General features: G+C 44.6%; 1 long non-coding RNA gene across 5 annotated transcripts in view; it reads right to left on the bottom strand.

Moving 5' to 3' along the window:
- LOC121029292 (uncharacterized) overlaps positions 1–25,605 on the bottom strand; it is a 51,949-nt gene that overhangs the window by 11,378 nt on the left and 14,966 nt on the right. Inside the window, exons 4-5 of one of the 5 annotated variants that reach the window (XR_005789661.1) lie at positions 19,125–19,208; positions 18,396–18,621 (exon numbers count right to left, since the gene is read on the bottom strand). The exons of 2 other annotated variants lie outside the window; for them this stretch is intronic. This is a non-coding gene — a long non-coding RNA (uncharacterized LOC121029292). Of the gene's footprint in view, positions 1–18,395; positions 19,209–23,858; positions 24,520–25,605 lie in introns of those variants that run through there. 2 more of the 5 variants (XR_005789660.1, XR_005789662.1) reach the window with 2 other exon arrangements.

Below are 25,605 nucleotides of genomic sequence, written 5' to 3' on the forward strand. Positions count from 1 at the left end.
TCTCTCTCTCTCTCTCTCTCCTCACTCTGCCCCTCCCTTGCTTACTCATGTGCATGCTCTCTATCAAAAAAAATAATAATAATGATGACTGTAAGGACTGTGGTGTGAGACAAGTTGTTCTGAGTGTAAAGAAAAAATAATAGTTCAGGACTGTTAAGTCATGGAATGAGAACCAGAAAGCTTCCAGGATAACCCTAAAAGAACTTCTTATTTCTTCTAGTTCCAGGGCTGATATAGCTAACAATCAAAATCAAAATCAAAATTCAATTGTGTAGGTTGCTGAATTATAATGACTGTTGAATTAACAGTCTTGCCAAGGTCTTCATGTGAAAGTTAGGGCCCTGAGATCTGGAAAGAATGAGATCTGAACCTTGAAATTGAGACATCCCAAATGAATTGAGGCATCCAAATAAAACTGATAATCTTGAACTCCCAGGTCATTCTGAGCCCCCTTGCCAGTGCAAGTAGTTTGCCCTCTCGTGTCTGAAGATAGTAGTTTTCCCCTACTTGAAAAACTTGTGATAACCTTGCCTGAGGCAGATGCCTTGAAAGAGGATGCCCCTTCTCCTCAGGATCCACCACAGCCATCCGCCTTTGCCACTAGGCCCATAAATAGTGTAAAACCTTAGCATGCTCCAGAGGTACCGGAACACAAATTGGAACCCAGGAGAAAGTAGTATAGACATCAAAAGAATTGCAGGATTTTTCTTTTTTCTTTTAATTTTTTTTAACATTTATTTATTATTGAGAGAGAGAAAGAGAGAGAGAGAGAGAGAGAGAGAGAGAGAGCATGAGAGAGAGAGCAGACACAGAATCTGAAGCAAGCTCCAGGCTCTGAGCTGTCAGCACAGAGCCTGACGCGGGGCTCGAACCCACAAACTGCGAGATCATGACCTGAGCACCCAGGCGCCCCAGGAATTTTCTAACATATATTGGTACTAACCTGAGGAACGTGTGTGGGAATGGGTTCTTAGGTTGGTAAGTCAAGGAGGGCGAGATAGAACACCATATCCAAAAAAAAAAAAAAAAATTTTTTTTAACACTCTATCAAGTTTTTTACATGAATAAGCTTACCAGAATCTGTTAGTTAGTGTAGCCAGAGGTGGCTCTAAACGTCTTATTTGATTGGCTGACTGAAACTTGTACTCAATATTCCAGTTTAATGAGGTCTAATTTAACGGGGTCAAGATGCCAGAGCTTTCCTGGCATGATGTGGAGGAGGAAATCCAGATGCGTAGGGAGATTGCAATGTTGGATTGCATCCATCATGTGTGACCTATCCCCTTACTATATTCTGTGTGAAGGGCCAAGAAGATACCCCCTTTACTAAGGCACTGTGAAATGTGTTTGTGAGGGGAGCACCTCTATGCCGGAAGAGTTCTGTGGTTTCTCTCCCTTGTGGGCCACTTATGACTGTAGGGGATGCCACTCTTAAACTGCACTTCTGATTTCAGTGAGAAATCAGATGATGATACTATTTCTTTGTAGCAGAGGCCAAGTGGAAGCACTTAACCATCAAACACAAGGTGGGCACTTCCACCATAGAGGGCATCAGGGATGTTTCAGTAATCAGAATGCCTTAGCCTGCAGAGATCTTTAGTGGTAACTGATCATCGTGTCCTCGGGAATGAAATAGATAATCAGCCTACTAGAATTACTTGATCCACGTAACAGGAAAAACTCTGGTAGCCAAACACCTAACTTGAGTCACCATGGTAGAGAATCTCAGTTTCCAGACTGAAATCAGTTCACAGACCCAAAGCCCTTTCAAAAAGCCAGGTTCCCTTGAGCAAGGACCTTGCTCCACAAACACCTTAATCTTTCTGCAAGCATTCCCAAAGGAACCCACAACTATTTACTAGAGGAACTGTGCCACCGGGTAGAAGGAAAGACCTAGACCTTTCAGGGATTACTAGACACTGGCTCTGAATTGATGCCAATTCCTTAGGATTCAAAATGCCACTGTGGGGGTGCCTGGGTAGCTCAGTCAGTTTCCAACTCTTGATTTCGGCTCAGGTCATAATCTCATCATGTGGGAGTTCAAGCCCCATGTTGGGCTCTGCACCAACAGCGTAGAGCCTGTTTGGGATTCTCTCTCTCCCTCTCTCTCTGCCATTCCCCTGCTCATGCTCTCTCTCAAAATAAATAAACATTAATATTTTTTCCCTTAAAAAAAAATGCCACCAACTCAAAAATGTGGCCTACCACTCAAAGTAAGGGTATATGGTGGACACATGATACAAAGACTCTCAACTCAAGTGTGACTCACAACAGGCCCAGTTGGCCCATGCACTCATCCTGTGGCTATTTCCCTGGTTCCTGAGAGTATGAATGGTATAAATGGAATAGATGTATTGGGCAACTGGCAGAATCCCCACATTGGCTCTCACCTATGGAATCAGTATGGGGTCTTTATGGTAGCAGGGCTAGGTGGAAGCCTCTGGAACCTCTACCTCCTGTCAAGAGAGTAAACCAGAAGTAACACTGCATCTCTGAGGGAAATACAGACATTAACATTCTCATCAAAGACTTGAAAGAAGCAGGGCGAGGGACTCCTAACCCTTCCCATTTAATTCACCAGTTTGGCCTGTGCAGAAGTCAAGTGTAATCTTAGAAAAATGACTGTGGACTACTGTCAGCGTAACCTGGTGCAATTTCGACTGCAGTCACTGTCCAGATGCAAGCTGTAGTCCCTTTACCGTGGGATCTTTTACTGGACCTATGACTCATCCAGAAGTTGTGTGTGTGTTTTCAATGTGTAAAAACAGGGAGCCTCAAAAGTCTTCTTAAAAAATTGATTTCTGGGGCGCCTGGGTGGCTCAGCCGGTTAAGCGGCTGACTTCGGCTCAGGTCATGATTTCGAGGTCTGTGAGTTCGAGCCCCGAGTCGGGCTCTGTGCTGACAGCTCAGAGCCTGGAGCCTGTTTCTGATTCTGTGTCTCCCTCTCTCTGACCCTCCCCTGTTCATGCTCTGTCTCTCTCTGTCTCAAAAATAAATAAACGTTAAAAAAATTAAAAAAAATTGATTTCTAACTTGATTGCATGTGGTCTAAGCATATTGTCTTATATGATAATAACCTTTGCAATTTGCTAAGACTTACTTTGTGTCCTTGTACACAGTCAATTTTTGCCATTTTTGCACTTGTTATGATGAGCACTAGGTGTTGTATGTAACTGATGAATCATTGAATTCTACTCCTGAAACCAACGTTGCATTGTATGTTAACTAACTAGAATTTAAATTAAAATTTTAACCCCCCCCTTTTTTTGCCATTTTTGCAAGTGTCTCATATGTACTTGACAGGATAATCATATGCAAGATTGCTTACCTATGGTGTGCTAATATAGTTCTTACTTTGCCTACTTAATCTAGAAACTTCTGAGATGTTAAAATCATTGGCAATTATAAATATCTCCTTATAAATCTGTTAGCTTTTGCTCTTACATTTATAGACTATTTTCCTTTGTGCATATAATTAAGAATTTTAACTTCTTCCTTGTGAATATATCGTCTATGATTATATAGAGATCCCCTTCATTTCTTTTTAAGATAACTAGGTATTTTATTTTATTTTATTTATTTTATTTTAGCTTATTCTATTCTATTCTATTCTATTTTCATTGAGATACAGTTGACACACAATGTTACATTAGTTTCAAGTGTAGAGCAGTGATTTTGACAAATTTATATGTTATGCTATGCTCACTACAAGGGTAGCTACCATCTGTCACCATACAACGCTATTACAATACCACTGACTATCTTCCTTGTGTTATGCCTTTTATTCCTGCAACTTATTCATTCCATACGAAAGGCCTGTTTCTCCCATTTCTCTTTACCCACTTTGCCCAGCCCTCCCCCCCCAGCCCCCCCACCCCGCTTCCCCTCTGGCAACCGTCTGTTTGTTCTCTGTGTTTATGGGTCTATTTCAGCTTTTTGTTTATTCATTTGTTTTGTTTTTTAGATTCCACATATAAGCGAAATCATATGGTATTTGTCTTTCTCTGACTTATTTCACTTAGAATAATACCCTCTAGGTCCATCCATGTTGTTGCAAATGGCAAGATGCCATTCTTTTTTATGGCTCAGTAATATTCCACTGCATATATGTACCACTTCTTTATTTATTCATCTATTGATGGACACTTGGGTTGCTTTCATATCTTGGCTATTATAAATAATGATGCAATAAACATAGGGGTCTATATATCTTTTCAATTTAGTGTTTTCATTTTCTTTGAGTAAATATACGGTAGAAATGGGGCGCCTGGGTGGCGCAGTCGGTTAAGCGTCCGACTTCAGCCAGGTCACGATCTCGCGGTCCGTGAGTTCGAGCCCCGCGTCGGGCTCTGGGCTGATGGCTCGGAGCCTGGAGCCTGTTTCCGATTCTGTGTCTCCCTCTCTCTCTGCCCCTCCCCCATTCATGCTCTGTCTCTCTCTGTCCCAAAAATAAATAAAAACGTTGAAAAAAAATACGGTAGAATTAGTCATAAGGTAGTTCTATTTTTTATTTTTTTAAGAATTTTTAAAAAGTTTTATTTATTCATTTTGAGAGAGACAGAGATAGCACAAGCAGAGAGAGAGAGAGAGAGAGAGAGAGAGAGAGAGAGATTGAGAGAGAATCCCAAGCAGGCTCTACGCTGGCAGTGCAGAGCCAGACATGGGGCTCCAACCCACAAACTGTGAGATCATGACCTGAGCTGAAACCAACAGTCAGATGTTCAACTGACTGAGCCACCAGGTGCCCCGTTTTGCTTTTATCTGTTTTAAGAATTTTTTTTTTAAGTTAGATCTCCTGGGTGGCTCAGTCGGTTAAGCATCTGACTGTCAGTTTTGCCTCAGGTCATGATCTCACAGCTGGTGAGTTTGAGCCCAGAGTGGGGCTCTGTGCTGACAGCTCAGAGCCTGGAGCCTGCTTTGGATTCTCTCTCTCCTTCTCTCTCTCTCTCAAAAATAAACATTAAAAAGGGGCGCCTGGGTGGCTCAGTCGGTTAAGCATCCAGCTTCCACTCAGGTCATGATCTTGTGGGTTCGAGCTCCGCATCGAGTTCTGTGCTGATAGCTCAGAGCCTGAAGCCTGTTTCGGATTCTGTGTCTCCCTCTCTCTGCCCCTCCCCCACTCGCGCTCTGTCTCTTTAGAAAAATAAATAATAAACATTAAAAATTTTTATTTTAAGAATTGTTTATTTTTAATTTTTTGAAGAACCTCAATACTCTTTCCCCTTATGGGGTATATGATTTGCAAATGTCTTCTCCCATTCAATAGGTTGCCTTTTTGTTTTGTTGATAGTGATCCTCTTCATTTCCTTTTTTTTTTTTTTTTTTAGTTTATTTATTTATTTTGAGAGAGAAAGAGAGTGTGCGCACACATGAGCGGGAGAGGGGCAGAGAGAGAGGGAAAGAGAGAGAATCCCAAGTAGACTCAGGGCTTAATCTCACTATGAGATCATGACCGGAGCTGAACTCAAGGGTTAGATGCCTAACCGAGTGAGCCACCAGACACCCCCCTCTTCATTTCTTTCTTTGCTTTTTAAAATGTTTTTATTTATTTATTTTTGAGAAAGAGAGAGATAGAGAGCCAGAGAGAGAGGAGCAGAGAGAGCGGAAGACAGAATCCCAAGCCCGATGTGGGGTTTGAAATCATGAACCATGAGATCATGACCTGAGCCAAAATCAAGAGTTGGACACTCAACCGACTGAGCCACCTAGGCACTCCCCCGCCCCTGCTTCATTTCTAATAATGCTTTCTTATATCTGCTCTAGTAAATAGTATATAGCTTGATATTTTAAAATCTTCCAAACCACCAATCCTTGGAAAGACGGGAAAATTGTATCTATTTTGATTAGTGATACATTTGGACTTACTACTATTATCTTGTGTTTTGTGATTTTCCTAGGCTGCCTGCATTTCTGCTTTCCTTCTTGGATTTGGAATGATTGTGTTTTCTTTTTTCCTTTCTTTCCTCTCTAGTGGTTTGGAAGTTATAATCCTACTTTTATTCTTTTAGTAAATATCTAATATTTTGGGGCACCTAGCTGGCTTAGCTGGTAGAGCATGTGATTCTTGTAAGTTTGAGCCCCACGTTGGGTGTAGAGATCACTTTAAAAAATAAAGTCTCTAATATTTTTTATGTTTATTTATTTTTGAGAGACAGAGAGAACATGGGGGAGGGGCAGAGAGAGAGGGAGACAGAGGATCTGAAGCAGACTTCATGCTGACAGCAGAGAGCCCAACACAGGACGTGAACCCATGAACCACAAGATCATGACCTGAGCCAAAATCGGATGCTTAACCAACTGAGCCACCCAGGTGCCCCATCTTTAATATTTTATTTTATTTTATTTTATTTTTTTTTTTTTCAACGTTTATTTATTTTTGGGACAGAGAGAGACAGAGCATGAACGGGGGAGGGGCAGAGAGAGAGGGAGACACAGAATCGGAAACAGGCTCCAGGCTCTGAGCCATCAGCCCAGAGCCCGACGCGGGCCTCGAACTCACGGACCGTGAGATCTTGACCTGGCTGAAGTCGGACGCTTAACCGACTGCGCCACCCAGGCGCCCCAACCCATCTTTAATATTTTAACATGCATACCTGACAGTCCAAAGTTGCTTAATTTCCATACCTCCTTTCAGAACAATAAAGGGCCTCTGACAGCTGCTACACCGACACTTCCCTTCCATCTGGTGTGTTACAGTGTCCAGCATTCAGTTGTATCTTATTTTATATATCCCATATTTATGCTATTATTATTGCTTTACAAAGTCCACACCTGTTGAAATGTACTCAAGTCTTCAGCTGTACACTTTTCTCTGTTGTATCTCAGTGTCCCATTTCCTTCATCCTGAAATACACCCCTTAGGAATCTTTCACTCTGAGTTTTTCTTTGAATGAAAATGACTCTATTTCACCCTCATTAAAACAACAACAACAAAAACAAACTTACTTCATATTTTAAAAATCCAGAATTTTAGATGTTTTGATATCTCAATCATAAATATTTGTGTCTACATTTTAAAAAGAACCTTTGCTCACACAGGCCAAATGAACACAAACACATCTAACACCAGAAACAGTAATTCCTTAATATCAAGGAATGTCCTTTCCATATTCTGATTTCCCCCATTATCCCAATCATGTGTGGTTTTCCAAATCAGATCCAATCTAGAACCAGACACTGTGTCAGTTTATTTATTATGCCCCTTAAGCCTCTTTTTAAAAAAATTTTTTTTAACGTTTATTTATTTTTTTGGGACAGAGAGAGACAGAGCATGAACGGGGGAGGGGCAGAGAGAGAGGGAGACACAGAATCAGAAACAGGCTCCAGGCTCTGAGCCATCAGCCCCCGACGCGGGGCTTGAACTCACGGACCGCGAGATCGTGACCTGGCTGAAGTCGGACGCTTAACCGACTGCGCCCCCCAGGCGCCCCCCTTAAGCCTCTTTTAATGTCAGTTCCTTTTTTTGTGACACTGATTTCCTGAACAGACAGGTCCGGTTGTTCTATGAAATATCCTACCTTCTGGGTCTGATTGCTTCCTTGTGGTGTTTAGCCTGTTCCTCTTTCCTCTATATTTCCTTTTAACTGTAGGTTAGAATCCCAGGGCTTGATTAGATTTAAATCAAGCATTCTGAGCTAGCTCATATCACAAGTGATGCACTATTCCCATCAGAATACATTACCATATTATGGGTCCACCTGCTATATAATAAGCATTCTTGTACAAAGTTCTACGCTAGGACTGTATCCCTCATTAATGGTTTGTTTTGGACTTTTTCTAGATAGGACTTATGTGTGATAGATTCCAATCACAAAATGATAAACAAGAGGCTGAGAAGTGTTGAAAACTGCACCCTGAGGATGGAGGGACATATACATTTGATGGATAATCAGCACACAGTGCAGTGGGACCATCTAACATATATCTCTGTACATATATCTCTGTACATCTAACATATATCTCTGTAAATTTTCTAGGATATAAACTTAAAAAGTCGCTATTGGTTCACAATCTCAGGAACTTTCCCAGTGTAATCTGAAACTGGCCCCCATACACAGAGGGCGGGGAGAGACCCAAGAAAGAGGCAGGCCACCCCAGATTGGTAGGTGTCAGTTTTAATAAGCAAGGGAATTTACTTACAAGGCTAGTCTTGGCAAGCAAGTAGATTTCTGGCACCAGCCCAACAAGTCTTAAAAGTTTATAGGGACACCTGGGTGGTTCAGTCGGTTAAGTTTCCAACTCTTGATTTCGGCTCAGGTCATGATCTCACAGTTCATGAGTTGGAGCCCTGAATTGGGCTTTGCACTGACAGTGTGGAACCTGTTTGGGATTATCTGTCTCCCTCTCTCTCTGCCCCTCCCCTGCTGGTGCTCTATCTGTCTCTCTCAAAATAAATAAATAAACATTAAAAAAAATTAAGTTAGTCCCCCCACCCCAATAAAGTTGATATAGAGGCCTTAACCTGGTTCAGTCACATATCCCATCCAGATGGTCTCAATAACACATGATCTCTCAAGGCTTTGTGTTTGAAAAAGGCTCCCACGGTGCATACATTCCAAGCAGAGGGGAGTGGGTAAGGAGCCCTGAATTGCTGGGTCCAGCTCAAGGGTCAGCTGCCTGCCACATCATCTTGGCTACATCCTCCAACAGCAGCATCGATGGGTAGGAGGAAATTGCATATTGCACTTTACCACCCGATACCAAATCACTCTCCACTTAGCCAATTTATGCCTCTACGAGCAGTATATAGACCTTTCCTTCCCCCAGCACTTGGTATACTTGGTATTGTCAGATTTTTCTTTTTACTTTTGCCAATATGATCAGATGAAATACAAGCTCATTGTGGTTTTTGAAAAGTTATTACACACATTATGAAATTTCACCCCTAAATTCTTGAGTATTCATCTTATGAAAATAAGGACGATTCCTACTTAACCACAGTATCATTTTTCACTAACAACATAGTAATTCTTCATACAGTCTAATCCTATCTATATCCGTATTTCTTTAATTGTCTAAAAAGTTCGTAAGGATTTAGGTCAATCTAAACAGGAGCTGTGTACTGGTGCTTTGTTCAATTCACCTTTATTCTCACATGATGAACTAGCTGGGTGTGACAGTCCAAGTTTCCAGGTATTTCCCCTAAGAACAATGAAGACAACATTCTTCTGCCTTCTAGTTTCTGTAGTTGCTGTTGGGAAATTTGCTATTTGTCTAGGCATCGTTGCTTTGTGGAAAACATGTGTTTTCTTTCTGGTTTCTTTTTTTTTTTTTTTTTTAATTTTTTTTTCAACGTTTATTTATTTTTGGGACAGAGAGAGACAGAGCATGAACGGGGGAGGGGCAGAGAGAGAGGGAGACACAGAATCGGAAACAGGCTCCAGGCTCCAAGCCATCAGCCCAGAGCCTGACGCGGGGCTCGAACTCACGGACCGCGAGATCGTGACCTGGCTGAAGTCGGACGCTTAGCCGACTGCGCCACCCAGGCGCCCCGCTTTCTGGTTTCTTTTAACATGTCCTCCCACCCTCACTCCCCTCCCATCTTTGAGTTCTTCAGTTTTTCTCTGATTTATTTGGATGAAGATTTAGTGTATCTTGGGATTGACTTCCTGAGACTGACAGTTCTTGTCCAAAATCAGCTCTGGAAGATGATCAACCACGATCTCTTCTCATCATCTCCTTATTTGTTGTTGGAAGAGCCTAAAATAGTGCCTGGCACACTTTAGGTGCTTATAAGTAGTTGTTGAATGAATTTGTAAATAAATGAGCATTTCTCCATTCCTCCTCATTCTCTCTATGCTCTGATGCTCTGATTTTTTACAGACACCTCACTCTACCCACCATGCCTTTTCTTCTTTTATACTTTTCATCTCTTTATTTTTCTGTGCTACATTTTCTTAAGATTTTTTAAAAGTAATCTCTACAGCTAATGTGGGGATCAAACCTACAACCCCAAGATCAAAAGTCTCATGTTCCATCAACTAAACCAGACAGGTGCCCCATTTCTGTGCTACATTTTATTTATTTATTTTTTAATTCATGATTTTAGCCATTTAATTAATTAATTAATTAATTAATTAATTTATTTTTAAAGTAAGCTCAACACCCAACTTGGGGCTCGAACTCATGACTCAAGAGTCACATTCTCTATGGATTGAACCAGCCAGGGACCTCTTTTTCTGTGCTACATTTTATATAATTTTGCCAGATTTATCTCCCAGTGCCTGACTCTAACCTCAGCTACTTTTAATCCATCCACTGAGTTCATAATAATCATTTTAAAATTAATATTTCTTTCTTTCTTTCTTTAGAGAGTGAGCATGCTCACGAGTGGTGGAGGAGCAGAGAGAAGGGGAGAGAAAGGGAGAGAGAATCTCAAGCAGGCTCTGAGCTGTCGGGGCAGAGTCCAATGGCTCAGACTCGCAAACCGTGAGATCATGACCTGGGCCGAAATCAAGAGTTGGATGCTTAACTGGACTGAGCCACCCAGGCGTCCCTATAATAATCATTTGTAATTATTGATACCTAACCTTTTTTATAGCATTCTGTTCTTTCACATGCTTTTGATTCTTTGTCTTATGACTTCAATTATTTTTATTTTTTTAATTTATTTTTTAATTTTTAAAACAATATAATTTTTTAGTGTTTATTTCTTTTTGAGACAGGGAGAGAGAGAGAGAGAGACAGAGTGCGAGTGGGGGAGGGGCAGAGAGAAAAGGAGACACAGAATCCAAAGCAGGCTCCAGGCTCTGAGCTGTCAGCCCAGACCCCGACGCGGGGCTTAAACTCACTAGCAGTGAGATCTTAACCTGAGTCTAAGTCAGATACTTAATCAACTGAGCTACCCAAGTGCCCCTGACTTCAGTTATTTTTAACATACTTTATAGCTTGAATCTTGTTATTCCATTGCCTGGGTCTAAACTTGCTCTTTGTTACGTAGGCAAATTCTCATTCATGGTGGATTACTTCCTTGTGGATTTCCCCATTTTGGATTGTGAGCTCATGTTCATGGCCTTGAAAGAGACCTTCACAGGCTATTGTGAAGATCAGATCAATGAACTTACATGAAGAAGGTATGTCTCAAGTTCAGGTGAAAATAAAATCATACTGAAAAGAATATACAGAAGGACAAGAACAGTCCACGAGGTCAGACTAAGTGTAAAAGCAAACAAACAACACAAAACCCCCACAAGACTGACATGCTTAAATCATTAAATCCTGGCAGGAATCACACTGGGGAGGGGCACCTGGGTGGCTTAGTCGGTTGAGCATCCTACTCTTGATTTCAGCTCAGGTCATGACCTCACGGATTCTCTCTCTCCCTCTCTCTACCCCTGCCCCACTCGTGTGCATGTGCATATTCTCTCTCTCTCTCTCTCAAATAAATAAATAAACATTTAAAAAATAAACTTATAAAAGAATCATACCAGGGCATAATATTAAACACTCTCTCATGTGCCAGACACTTTACTCATATCTTTAACCTTCATAACAACTGCAAGGGTGGTGATATTCCCATCGGACAGAATAGAAACTGCAACAAAGGCATCAATTTAGAGCTAATTGGGGAACCCCAGTTAAAACCCAGGTCTGAAGGATTGTAAAGTTCCTGCTTGTTGAAATTCACCCCATTGTTCTTCAGAACTATTACTGGAAAAATACACCATCATTTGGACGACATATTTTTTCCCCGTTCCAATTTTAATTCAGGCCAGTTAACCCTACGGATCATAAAAACGTGTTAAATAATTCATGAAAAAGGAGAAAGAATGCATAAAATTACAAAAGAATTGCATTTTTTTTTAAATTGCATTTTAAGTAAAGAAATTTTGGTTCTTCATTTTCTTTCATTTTTCCAATTTGGGATTTTGTTTATGCACAAAAAAGGCAATTAACAAGAAGCTTACTTGTGAGAAACCCCTGGAGCTCCCAGAAGATAATAAAAATGTATCTGAGCATTCCAAATACAACAAAGCAAACCAGTGTAAATTTAATCTCTTAATAAGGAGTTTGCAAATGTAACTTCAACATAAACAATTTTGCATCAGTAAACCAGGACACATTAAAGCCAGTTGGTGGCAACACATTTCAGTCGTCAATCCTTCATTACCCAGGCCCAAGTTGCAACGAGCCTGCTCACAACACGGGTTTCAGGAGACCCCTCGCCAGTCCAGCTCTTCCCAGGATCATCATCCAGGGACCAGCTGGAGTGTTCGAGAATTGCCATCTATCTTAAATATTATCAGCATAAGTTGTACCTAGTCATTTGGAGTTAGGGGATCTGATTTTAATGAGGTAGATTGACCACTTATTTAAAATGCTGGTCTAGGTTTCTTGGTTTAATCAACTTTCAGCAAATAGTGTTTGTCATTTTGTGTGCGTGTGCCTGTCATTTGATATAAAATTTAAGTGTTTATTTATTTATTTTGAGCGGGGAAGGGCAGAGAGAGACGGAAAGAGAAAATCCCAAGCAGGCTCCTCACTGTCAGTGCAGAGCCCAACCAGGGGCTCAATCTCGAGAACTGTGAGATCATAACCTAAGTCAAAATCAAGACGCAGACACTTAACCAACTGAGCCACCCAGGCACCCAATGATATAAATTTTTTTTCCTTCTAACTTTGTATCATCTTATTTATGTTTCTTGAAAGAGATTTTTTTTTTAATTTACATCCAAATTAGTTAGTATATAGTGCAACAATGATTTCAGGATTAGATTCCTTAATGCCTCTTACCCATTTAGCCCATCCCCCCTCCTACAACCCCTCCCGTAACCCTCAGTTTGTTCTCCATATTTATGAGTCTCTTCTGTTTTGTCCCCTTCCCTGATGTTCATCTGTTTTGTCTCTTAAAGTCCTCATATGAGTGAAGTCATATGATTTTTGTCTTTCTCTAATTTCACTTAGCATAATACCCTCCAGTTCCATCCACGTAGTTGCAAATGGCAAGATTTCATTCTTTCTGATTGCTGAGTAATACTCCATTGTGTGTGTGTGTGTGTGTGTGTGTGTGTGTGTGTGTGTGTGTATACCACATTTTCTTTATCCATTCATCCACCGATGGACATTTGGGCTCTTTCCATACTTTGGCTACTGTTGATACTGCTGCTATAAACATGGGGGTGCATGTGCCCCCTTTGAAACAGCACACCTGTATCCCTTGGATAAATGCCTAGTAGTGCAATTGCTGGGTCATAGGGTAGCTCTATTTTTAGTTTTTGAGGAACCTCCATACTGTTTTCCAGAGTGGCTGCACCAGCTTGCATTCCCAATTGATATAAATTTTATACACGATCTTTACGCTTCAGGTTTGGCTGTAGGCTACATTTGACTATGGGGACTTTAAAAAATGTTAATCCCATTAAATGATTAACTAATTAAAAAGCAATCATTAACTTCACAAATGTATCTAAAGAAATATGGAAAGATGATTTTGTTGATAAATTTAACAAAAATAGAGGACTTAAATAACTAGAGTCATTGGGAGATGAACCCTCTCCAGCTAATTGGTCAGTTTTGCATTTTGACCGAGAGTTTATTTTTGTCAGATTCTGTGAAGAGACCACCATTACCAAAAAATATACTGACATTATAAAAGTATTTTAGATTTTATTTTCCTAATAATCTGGATTACTTCTTCTATGCATTAGACTTTAACAAATTAAGTGATTTTTTTAACACTATGACAGCAATACAAATAAAATAGTTAAAATTGTAATCACCCCAACATGAAAAATCACTTTGCCTTCCTATTTAGGGCCCCTTAGGGATGCCTGGGTGGCTCAGTCGTTTAAGCATCCCACTTTACCTCACTGTTTGTGAGTTTGAGCCCTGCCCCAGGCTCCTCACTGACAGTGTGGTGGAGCCTGCTGGGGATTCTCTCTCCCTCGCTCTCTCTGCTCCTCCCCTCCCCTCTCTCCAAAAATAAACTAACTTCAAACAAACAAACAAACAAACAAACTTCTGCTCTAAAAAAACCATGCTGGTGGCACACACACGGTCACCCACTCACACAATCCCTGGCCGCCAGGGCACATGGGCGCTGATGGCCACACGCTTAGTCAGTGGCACCCCAGCTCCCAGGTGTCAGATTTGGAGTCTAGCAGCCACAGAAATTGGGCTTCCAGGGCACTGGACTGGAGCCTGATTTCCTTGTTTCCCAAGTTATCTTTGATTATATGCTGGTTGTTATATTTCAAAGATTATTTGTAGGAATAATTTGGGATGAAGGTAGCTTTCTCCACAGAGAATTTGTGTTTGCTGCTTTCAAGAGCCTGGGGGCATTGCCAGTGCTGAGCTATTCAAAGTTGAGGCTTGGGATGCCCTGCCGTAGCCCAGGCAAACAGAACCAGGCTGTGATTCTGACAGATTGGTCCACTTCTAGTTTACCCTTAACCGGGCATATTGCGGGGAATGGGGTCTCCTGTTAGACTTTCCACCCGGAGCAGGCCTGGGGACGTATTCATCTCAAGAGGCCATCAGTAGGAAAGTTCAACCCTCCGCTTCAGTGCAATCCTCAGGAAGGGACCAGCCTCTGGGCTCCTCACTCCTTGATCCCCATGCCTTAGGATGCTGTCCTACCTCATCCCATCTTGTCAGCTCTTTACAGAGGTTATTTTCAACATTTTATCCAGCTTATTTAGCTGTTTCAGCAGGAGGGTTGCTGGGGAGAGTTATCCTATTACAGGAGAGTCCTGTTGTTTTAATTTGAGTTCCTTTGATTAGTGGCGGATCCCAGCCTCTCTTCTTACACCGGTGGCAATTCCAATTTCCTCTTCTGCAAAATGCCTGCTCATCCCCTGGGCCCTCTTTTCTCCTAGTTTCCTGCTTTTCTCTTGTTGATGTGAAGGTGTTCCTTAAATACCCTGGATGTTAATTCTGTGTTAGTTGTATACATCTTTTCCTAGTCTGTTATCCAGCCATTGAGTGCCTTTCTGGTGTTTTACTGAACAGAAATCCTTGATTTTGAGGTGGGCAAATTCAACATATTCTCCTCTAGAAGGTTTGCAATGTGTCAATATCATCCTTAATAACTGCTGTTCAAAGCCAGCCCTTCCAGTGTCATTTGACCTGCACGAAGTAGAGGGGCCCTGACCTTCTGCTATTTGTTCACTAAGCTTGTATTTTCACAGGCTAAGTCTGCAGTGTTGGCTGGTGACCTTGCCACATCGCTGCTTCATTTGTTAGTTTCCAATATAAACCACAAGTCCCTGACGTATGTTGCTGTTAAACCGTATACCCCCTCATCCTGCGCTAGGGAAGTTAAGTCTTAGACCTACAGGCAGAACACAGATCTCTATTATTTTTCATCTTGATTCGGCCCACCGTTCCCGGCTGCTAAGTTATTTTTGGACCCCGATTCATCCAGTGCTTTGGCTGTCCCAGTTTTTTGCCACCTGAAACTTTGGTAAATATGTCATCTGTTTCTCTGTCCAAGTAACTGGAGAGAATATGGAGCACAAGAGGACTAAGGCCAGGACCCTGGACCGTGTCCCCAGAGTCCTCACTCAGGCAGATATTGACTAATTAATGATAACATCCCCTGAGAGTTCTTGAGGAGCATCTAAATGTCTGAGCCTGGGCTGAGTGCTGGGGATGCAAGATGGCAAAGGAAACAAGTCCTCCACCCTCACAGGGCTCACACCCTAGTGGAGGAGGCAGAGGCAATTAACATATACAAATTACAACTTCCCCTTGTTCTTTTGTTTTTACAAAGAACTCCCTCACAGATCGTCTCTTTTGAGCCCTGTTCGGGATAGGCAGTCAACCAGGAATAAGTTTACTTAACCACACACCATCCTCAATCTTCCAAGTTATCCTTGGGGCTATTAGGAGATCAAATGCTTTGCTGAAATTCACGGGCATGGTGTCTGCCGTACTAGTGAAATGCATCAGACAGGACAGAGGTCAATCTGGCAAGAATTATTCTTCACGAATGCACCCTTTGTAATCGCTTACTAATTATTTGTTCATAATTCACTGAGTGTCCCCCAGGGGCATTTCCTGAAAGGTCCGTGAGGCGCATTCTCGCACTGTGCTGATCATCAGGCCCAGAAGATTCGAGAGGATTTTACAGTCTGCACTGTTTACCCTTCAGCCCAGCAACTCAGGGGGGCCGGTAAAGCCATCTTCTGGGTCCAATGTACCCCCTCCCACTGCCAGGAGGCGGTAACAGTGTTCCTCCAACTGTGTGGGGGGATTGGGGTCCTCTCCCATTAATGAATTAGGAAATGCATTTAGCAAGTCGTGACTAGCATTTCCTTTTAAATAAAATAGAATGAATAGAAAGTATCAGAGAGCATTGTAGGTGGTAAGGGTACATGCTGTTTTATGAAATTTTTCTTTCAGTTATATATTATACGTATGCATGCTGGGTTAAGATCTGTGGGTCTTGGTGGAAAAAGTTCGGAAGCTACCGGCAGTGATTAAGCCCATCCTCTTGAGTCAGCTAGAACAGGGTTCAGCTGTGACTTTGGGCGAGTTACTCAACCTAAGAGAATTTCACCGATAAAACAAGATTGTAATACCTATCTCCTTGGGCTTTTATGAGGATTAAATGAAATAATAAGTGAAAATTGCTTGGTTCAGCACCTGGAATGTAATGTGTTCAGAAGATGTGGTTATTTTCTAGCTTTGAAGATATGCACACATGGCCTGGTTTCCTTCTCATTCCCAGCGCTATTAATTTCACTTCCTCCTTTCTATTTTCAGCAGTTTGGAGAAGCAAGTCTGTGGCTTTCTAGCAATCCTGGATTTTATGGATATTATCTCTCACATCTCAGAGGGTTTCAAGGCTCATAAACCTGCTTCTCCTGCGGCTCGATGCCTGTGTTGCCTGCTGTTTGGGGGTGGCTCTGCGCGCCCCAGCCCACCCTTTTCCATCGGAGGCCAGCCTCCTGGGCCCCTCTGGTTACCAGCAGGGGCCGTGGGTGTTTTTGAAAGTAGGCCCTCTCCTTCCTTTTCGTCTGAGGAAAGGAAACCTTTTCCTGCTTGTCTCCCCAGGGTTGTAACCTCTCTTCCACTCCCCGGGCCTGGGCCTCTTCTTTTCCCGCCTCAGGTCACCCCTGCTCCTTGGCCAGGGGGCAGGGGTGCGCTCAGCCCAACCGCTGGCCTCATTGCGGCTGCCCTCACTGTTCTCTCACCCGGGGTGCTGGAGCCATCTGCCGCGGGGGGGTTTGTGGGGCCGCTCATCTCTACCACCTCTCCCTGAGCTGGGGTCCAAGGGTCGGGGGGTGGGGGGCAGACTGCAAAGCCCACCTACTCCCAGGAACAGGCACCGGGCTGATGACTTTCTGGCCATGTGAAAACTCCACGCGCCTCACTAGTTCACATCAAGTACTGGAGGTGCTGAGATGACTAAGAAATGCTCCCGGAGTTCAAAAATTCAGTCTAGTCCTAGGTCTTTAATGCCACCCTTCAAAAAAGCAGCAGGCGCAGGGGTGGGGGGGCACCTCTAACAGTGGAAACTACCTACCTTAACGGTAGGTAACAGCTATGTAACAGCTTCTAGAACAACACAATCAGAATCAAAGAAATTGGAAGGCCGAAGCCAAGTTTGCTTTTGAAAAAAGCCTGTTCCCATTTCAGGGATTTTCCTCCTCAAGTGTCTACAAAACAGATACCATTCTTGTTTTTCTTTTTAGATTACGTATTTAGTGCCATGGGTCAGGAGGGAAGTGGGACACCAGAGCATTGCTTCCGGGCCACACTGAACACAGCATCACATGGAGCAAACCCAGAGTCACAAAGTCCACTCCACTTCTGGAGACAGGTCCCCGAGTGACCGTGGGACACTCCCCTCTGCTCACAACTAGCAAATAAACATCACTTAGAGAAAAGTTTGTGATCAGTGCACCAGCAGGCAACAAAATGGATACTTTTCAAATATTCCAAGATTGTACACCCTTATCAACAATCAAATTAGAACTAGGCTTTAATTTTTAAAAACAGCTAAGATAGGAACTACTTTTCTACAACTTTCCTTTGGCCAAACATAGGTTATAAATGGTTTTTAATCTGTGCTTTACAAAATGGGGAGCTGATGTGTCAAAATTAAATTTCAAGGGGCGCCTGGGTGGCGCAGTCGGTTAAGCGTCCGACTTCAGCCAGGTCACGATCTCGCGGTCCGTGAGTTCGAGCCCCGCGTCAGGCTCTGGGCTGATGGCTCAGAGCCTGGAGCCTGTTTCCCATTCTGTGTCTCCCTCTCTCTCTGCCCCTCCCCCGTTCATGCTCTGTCTCTCTCTGTCCCAAAAATAAATAAACGTTGAAAAAAAAAATTAAAAAAAAATTTTTCAAGAGAAAAAGATGTATAGAAAGATCAAGCTGAGCAGAGCCCTAATACTGAAAACAATCCTTAAAAAAGATTCTAGTAACTAATGGTTAGTAAACAGCCACACACATATTTTTTCAGTTTTTTAATTTCTCCTTCTGATTACAAAATACATTAGAGGCACAGGACATAGAAAATGAGTTTCTCCAGTAATTCCATTTCCAGTGTCAAACCTCAGAAACAGTTGTGTGTCTGACCCACCTTCTCACAGGGAGATGCCTGTGTGTGAACACCCCCAGAAGCGTGTGTAGAAGTAGAAATGTCTGCTTCCATCCACTCGTTTGAGGTACTTCTGCCTGGCGAAGGATGGGGAGCAGGGCCTCAGGCCAGTGCTGGGGGTAGCACACCTCTCGCCCCACCGTGTTTCCTCAGCTAGGGTTGTCCAAAAGACAGGGGAACATTGCGGGGGGGGGGGGGGAGAGGGACTCAAAGGAAACACGTCAATGTGGCATTCTGCAGTGTGGGAATAAGGACATGGGACAGGAAGAGCTGGAAGTGGGAGGCAATGGCAACAGTGACAAAAGAGGCCGCTGGAGAGGCAAAGGTGCAGGGGGAGGGCGGCACCCCCTCCACCCTCAGTGAGTGACTTCAAGGGACCCCACCCCCACGCTGCACACCCTGCTCCTGGTGGCTGTGCACAGAGCAGCTCCCACAGGTGGTGAGCGGTGGTGGTGCCCCTGGGTGTCACCAGGCAACTGCTCAGGACAAAGCCCTCCCCAGGAGATGTGGGAGCCAGACGCTCTGCCTCCCCCTCTCCAGTTTATTCAGTCAGAGTTAGGAATGCTGGGCCAGTCCTTACCATTGTGGAGCTACACTCGCAGGCGGATGACACAGGAATAGGATGAGTTGAAATAGGGAACACAATTTACTCAGGGATGTCTTTCTGGAAAAGTTATGTTTCAACTGAGACTTGAACACATCCCCCCCCCACCCTGCACCTGACCATCCTCCAGGCACTATCCCTCCAGGGAGTAATTTCATCCAGCCTGTCACCGTCACCGGCTGTCTACATGTCGCAACATGGCCTATCTGGCTATGGCCCCTACCTAAGACCCTCTGTTTAGTTCTCTTTTGCTCAAGGCTGAGATGACCTCAACTCACTATTCCCTCAAGTGCACCATTTGTGTTGCTGTTTAAGAAAGCCATACAGAGAAAGACAGATACCATATGTGTTCACTCTTATGTGGATCCTGAGACACTTAACAGGAACCCATGGGGGAGGGGAAGGAAAAAAAAAAAAAGAGGTTAGAGTGGGAGAGAGCCAAAGCATAAGAGACTCTTAAAAACTGAGAACAAACTGAGGGCTGGTGGGGGGGTGGGAGGGAGTGGAGGGTGGGTGATGGGTATTGAGGAGGGCACCTGTTGGCATGAGCACTGGGTGTTGTATGGAAACCAATTTGACAATAAATTTCATATATTTAAAATAAATAAATAAATAAATAAATAAATAAATAAATAAATAAAACAAACAAACCCGGGGGGCGGGGGGAAGAAATCCTATGCCAGACAGCTGGGGTGAGCTTTTACCACCAGAGGTCTGGGTACCAGCCTGACGCCAAGTCTAACGAGGGCACCCTGCATACAAGACTACCTCCTTCTCCTGGAAATCTGGGGAGTGGGTTTCCTATGCAAGGACAAGTCTCTTGTGGCAATGGAGGACATGCCACTTGTTTTCTGGAGAGCTGCCTCAGTACTGCAGGTAACCCGGCTTCTGCGAGCCCTCCACACAGCCTTAAGGGCTTCCAGAAGTCAGGCCACTACAAGTTTCATCTCTTTTATATCCTGCCCGCCCCCCCGGCCCCCGACGGGCTGGGGAGACGTGTCCTTGCATAGGAACCCCCCCCCCCACCCGCCGTTGGTAACGCTCCTCTCCAACCTCCAATCAAGCTCATGCGGCCCCTAGACCCTGATGCGACGCACCCACTGCAATGGCTGGTTCCAGAAAGGTCATGGCTGTGTAACAGGAATACTGTGATATAACTCCCCACCTCCTCCGGCCCCTCCTTCTGAGAACGTGTGTGCGGGGGTGAGGCATCCGACGCGGAGAGTAGGGTATAATAGGATCTTTGCTTTCATCAGGCAAGTGTGACTCAGTCTTACCCTCCAGCTCTAGACCTGCTTGCCGTCTGCGCTCTGCCCCCACTCTCTCCAGAACCGGCTCACATGCTTTGCTACTAGTGCTTCACCAGCAAAACCTGGAGTGCTGTCCCACAAAAGCTACATCCACATCCTAAACCCTGGAGCCTATGACTGTGAACTGATACGGAAAAAGGGAGTTTGCAGATGTAGTTAAGTGGAGAATCCTGAGATGAGTCCATCCTGGATTCTGAGGTGAGCCCTAAATCCAAACACAAGTGTCCTAAGAGACACAGGCAGCATAGCGGGCCTTGTGAAGACACAGGCAGAGAATGGGGTTCCACAGCCACACAAACCAAGGAGCCTCTGGAGCCCCAGAAGCTGGCAGAGGCAAAGCATTATCCCTGAGGGCCTGCGGAGGGAGCACGGCCCTGCTGGTACCTTGATTTTGGACATTGGGCCTGCAGAACTCTGAGAATTCCTGTTGTTTCAAGCCAGCCAGCTGGTGATGGTGCATTAGGGCAGCCCCAGGGACCTAACACACCACCCTTAACAGACCCAGGGGCCATTCCCAGTCCCACGCCCACTCACCCCGCAGCAGCACTTGGAGGTGACCGTTCCGTCATCAGACACTGCCTTTACCCTGATTTCCTGGCTCCACAATGCCGTTTTCCTACCTCACAGGACACTTTCACAATCTTTTATGCTGAGTCCCTCACTTCTCCCCACTGATAAATGTTGGATGCCCCTAGCTCAGCCATGAATCCTCTTCATGAAGCATCCTGTTCCACGGCTCTAAACACCATCCACACACTGACACTCCCAATTTACCACTGCAGGATGTGGGCACAGTAGGGGCTCCAAAACTATTTGGGGAAAGAGTAAAATCTTTTCACATAAATCACCATTTCAAATGTGTTTACCATACTGGGGCACCTGGCTGGCTCTGGCTCAGTCAGCAGAGTGTGCGACTCTTGATCTCAGGGTGGGGAGTTTGAGCCCCGTGGTGGGTGTAGAGCTTACTTAAAAAAAAAAAAAAAATTTAACAAATGTAATAAATGTGTTTACCACACTCACTTTGAAAGCACTTTCAGATATACTCTCTTGCTCTTCTCATAAAAGCCCTGTGGCTCCTGGGGCTCCTGGGTGACTCAACATCCAACTTCAGCTCAGGTCATGACCTCGCACTTCACAAGTTCAAGCCCTGCATCAGGCTCTCTGTCAACGCAGAGCCTGCTTCAGATCCTCTGTCTCCCTCTCTGCCCGTCCCCCACTGGCATGTTCTCTCTCAAAAATAAACAAACGTTAAAAAAAAAAAAAGGCTTGTGGCTCTTAGGTGACTGGGCGCTAGTCCTTCAGCTATTCTGTGGCAGAACACAGGTTTCTGGATCTTTCATGCCTCTCCCGTTGACCCTCTCACAAGGCTGGAGTATCCCCTGAAGGTTCTGTTCCATGGTCATGCTGTTCCAAGATTCCTCTGCAGAAGGAATCCAGTCTGTGACCCCGCCCTCTGATTATTAAGGCTTCTTAAGAGGTTTTTCTCTCTAGAACAGGGGTTGGCAAAGTAGGACCTATGGGCCAGATCTGGTCAGCTCTCTGTTTTTGTAAAGAAAATCTTCCTGGAATACAGCCACATTCATTTGTGTACGTACCGTCTAGCTGCTTTTGTGCCCCAACAGCAGAGCTGAGTAGCTACGACAGAGACCATAGAGCTCATGAGCCCAACATATTTACTCTCTGGCCCTTTACAAAAACAGCGTGGCCACCCATGCTCCGGAATTAGCCACAGCGAAGGTCTCCCCTCCTTAGCGTGCTTGCACAATCTGTCTCCTGCGTCCATTCTGGGGTAGTCAGGTGTGATCTTTTCTGCTTTCCCACTCATCACACTCATGGGACTGGAAATTGTATGAAACCTACTACGTTGATGGTCCTCATGATTATTAACAACCTTTCTTCCTTCCTCCCTCCCAGTCAATGCCTCTTCCCAAAGTGGAGTCTTTAATGATCAATAAGGTTGGTATTCCTCATAAAGGCCTTCCCACATTCGCGATACTCCCAGGTTTCTCTCCTGTGTGGACTCTTTGATAGGCCCTTAGATTCATTTTGGCTGAAGGCTTTTTCACACCTCTGGCACTCTTAAGGCTTCTCTGCAGTCTGAATAGTCTGATGGGTGATGACATGGGGCTGATTTCTGAAGGCCTTCCCACAACGGCCACATGTAAAAGGCTTTTCCCCAGAGACTACTCAGAGGCACCAAGCTTTGGGAGCTCTGATGTTTGTGGGGCTTCTCTCCAGTGTCAACTCTACAGCGCACAGTAATTAATGTAATACATAAAAGCTCTCCCACCCTTGTTGCCCACATATAGCCTACTAGGGGTGTGAACTCTGATACGTAATGTGGTATAACCTATTGCTTTACATCTTACGCAGCTTTTCTCTAGTGTGGACTGTGTAATCAACAACAAAAAGCAGCCTCCTGAGGAAAGGCCTCTCTGCACTCCTTACAGATATACATATACTCCTTCTAATCAGGAAGAAAGGGAAAAGGGGCCTCGTTGTCTTCGAAGGTTCTTCCACGCTTGGAGCCTTGTCTATTACGAAGAACTAATGAGCAGCTTGAGTGATTGGTTCCTGGTGATTCCTGGTGCTATCTCTCCACCCTCAGCTCTCAGGACACTTCTTCCCATGTGTCGGAAGCTGGGAACTAGAGCTGAAGGCCTTGCCACATTGCTTACATTCACCTGCCTTCTATCTGCTGCGGACAGTCACAGCCCTGGACACACAATTTCCCACACTTGCTGCAGGAGTGGGCTCTCTCTGGTGTGGGCACACTGATACACAAGAATCTTATTGCTTCTCGGTGCTTTCTCGTACTCTGTATATCGATCGCACTCTCTTGCCAGTGCAGTTCCTCTGGGCTGCAGAACGGGACAGTGCAAACCTCTCTCGACTACATTTTCTGATACACAGTAAGTTGTGACTTCCCAGTGGATCTCTAACTGCACTCACCATACTTGAAGGATCTTTTCTTCTAAGACCTCTGGTCTTAGAGACTCTAGGAAAGTCTACCAAATTGGATCTCTGGGGCCCAGCCTTTGGGAGTTTTCCCCACACCTTCCCTCCATACTCAGTGTGGTCAGAAAGACCCTGCTTTACTGCTGACTCCACCTTCTTGGCTCTGCTCTCACCATCTGACAAATAAAAACATGGCATGACCTGATAGCCACTGTGAGCAAAAACCAACCCGAGAACAGAACAATCAAAGAGAGAATAGGAGGGGCGCCTGGGTGGCTCAGTCAGTTAAGCATCTAACTTTGGCTCAGGTCGTGATCTCACAGCTCGTGAGTTCGAGCCCCGCATTGGGTTCTGTGCTGCCAGCTCAGAGACTGGAGCCTGCTTTGGATTCTGTGTCTCCCTCTCTCTCTCTGCCCCTCCCCTGTTCATGTTCTGTCTCGGTCTCAAAAATGAACATTTAAAAAAAAGAGAGAGAGAGAGAGAGAGAGAGAGAGAGAGAATGGGAGTGTGCAGCATTTACCCTCCCACCCCTTCACAGTAAGGTAGGGAAGGGGGCTTGAACGGGGACAGGAGCCAGCAAAGAAGGCCGAGTGGACTGGTAAACACAGAGCATAAGAGGGAGGGGACAAAGGACAGAACAAAACACCTAGGGAATAAATAGGAAAGTCAGCCAATGTATGAAGATGAAGTCAACCCCTTGAATCTAAGGGGTGAGAAAACAAAGAAGCAGGCAAAGGGGAATGGCTGAGGGCAGAGGTCCTCAGTGTCGTCACACAGACAGACCAGGCAGAGGCATGGCATCAGCCGCCGTCCTCTGGGTGCTGATGGCTGGCCCCAGAAAGGAATGTGTGCCGGGTATTCCTGTGCCCATCAGATTTCCACCCGGTGGCTAAGAGACCAAGAGAAAATGAGGAATCCCCTAGATCCATGTTCTGCCTTGGGTGCAGCCATGTTTCAAAAGGCACGAGGCAGGGGTCACAACAAGGAGGGAGCGAATGGCCCCCCTCACTCACTGGTGCAAATGAAGTCCTCCGTCCCTCAGTGGCCGGCAGACCTGGTCCCTGCTGCGCTTCCCTTTGTTCTAGGAAGATGATCAGATTAGGCTGGGAAAAATGAAATTCTGTTCATAGTACTGAGACAGGAAAGGGGACATGGTGGACCAAAACCAGCCTTAGCCCTAAGCCCTGAAACGGATATGGCAGGGGAGCCAACAGGCAGGCTGCTATCTAAGGGGATGACCATCTCATGACAGAAGTGAAACCCCCACGGGCAGGGTCTTCAATACAAAGGCAGATCACCTGGGTGCTGCAGAGGGTAGACTCAGATCACAGAAAAGGTGCCCATTCCCAGTGAGGGAAATATCAGAACCCAACATTTATGGGAGGCGGAACTAGCTCACGTTTCATCAGGAGGAACCACGGAGCTTACAAGGATCCAGAAAGTAAAACCAACTAACCTGAAATCTTTAGAGCATGCTGCTAGCAAATGGGTGGCAGCAATGACTTAGTTATAGCAATGGATGAACTGAGTCACACAGATTTCTGCCCCAGTCATATCACATTCCCCAAATTCTCCATCACATCTTAATGGAGACTCCTCTCGGAAGGGTCAGATGATGCCAGTCCCCATGAGTGAAGTGTAGAGCTGTGGCCTCACACGTCCTCGAAGGTCACCCAATCCTGAAACACGTGATTTCTACTGCCACCAGAGGAATAATCCCTGAGGGGCACAACCAGATTCAGCAGGGTAAAGGGGAGGCTTTGAATCTATGTTTATACCTGACAAGCAAAGACAGCTATGGAATAAGACAAGGGTCAAGTTTAGGAAGACCCTTCCAGCAGGGAAGCGGTGGTCAGGGCTGCCATGGCTAGCAAATGTCACAGCGATGAAAGTGCAAGGGAAAACTGTGTTTCTCTCCCCTCTCCCAATACTTTTGGTCACCAAATGTGTGTCTATTGGGGGGCCAATGTGGGGAGGAGAGTGTTCCTACACCAAGCAGTTCTCTGACACCAGCTGGGTGTCCCACAGTTTAGAGATTTCAAGTAATCTCTATACCCAATGTGGGGCTTGAACTCACAATCCCAAGATCAAGAGTCACGTGCTCTACGGACTGAGCCAGGCAGGCACTCCAAGCGTGTCCCACAATTTAACTCAATTTTGACACTATGTGGAGAAAGCATCAGATCCTA

This window comes from Herpailurus yagouaroundi, unplaced genomic scaffold (assembly GCF_014898765.1).
Source record: "Herpailurus yagouaroundi ecotype Mexico unplaced genomic scaffold, PumYag 139, whole genome shotgun sequence".
In the NCBI taxonomy this organism is placed as follows: Eukaryota; Metazoa; Chordata; class Mammalia; order Carnivora; family Felidae; genus Herpailurus; species Herpailurus yagouaroundi.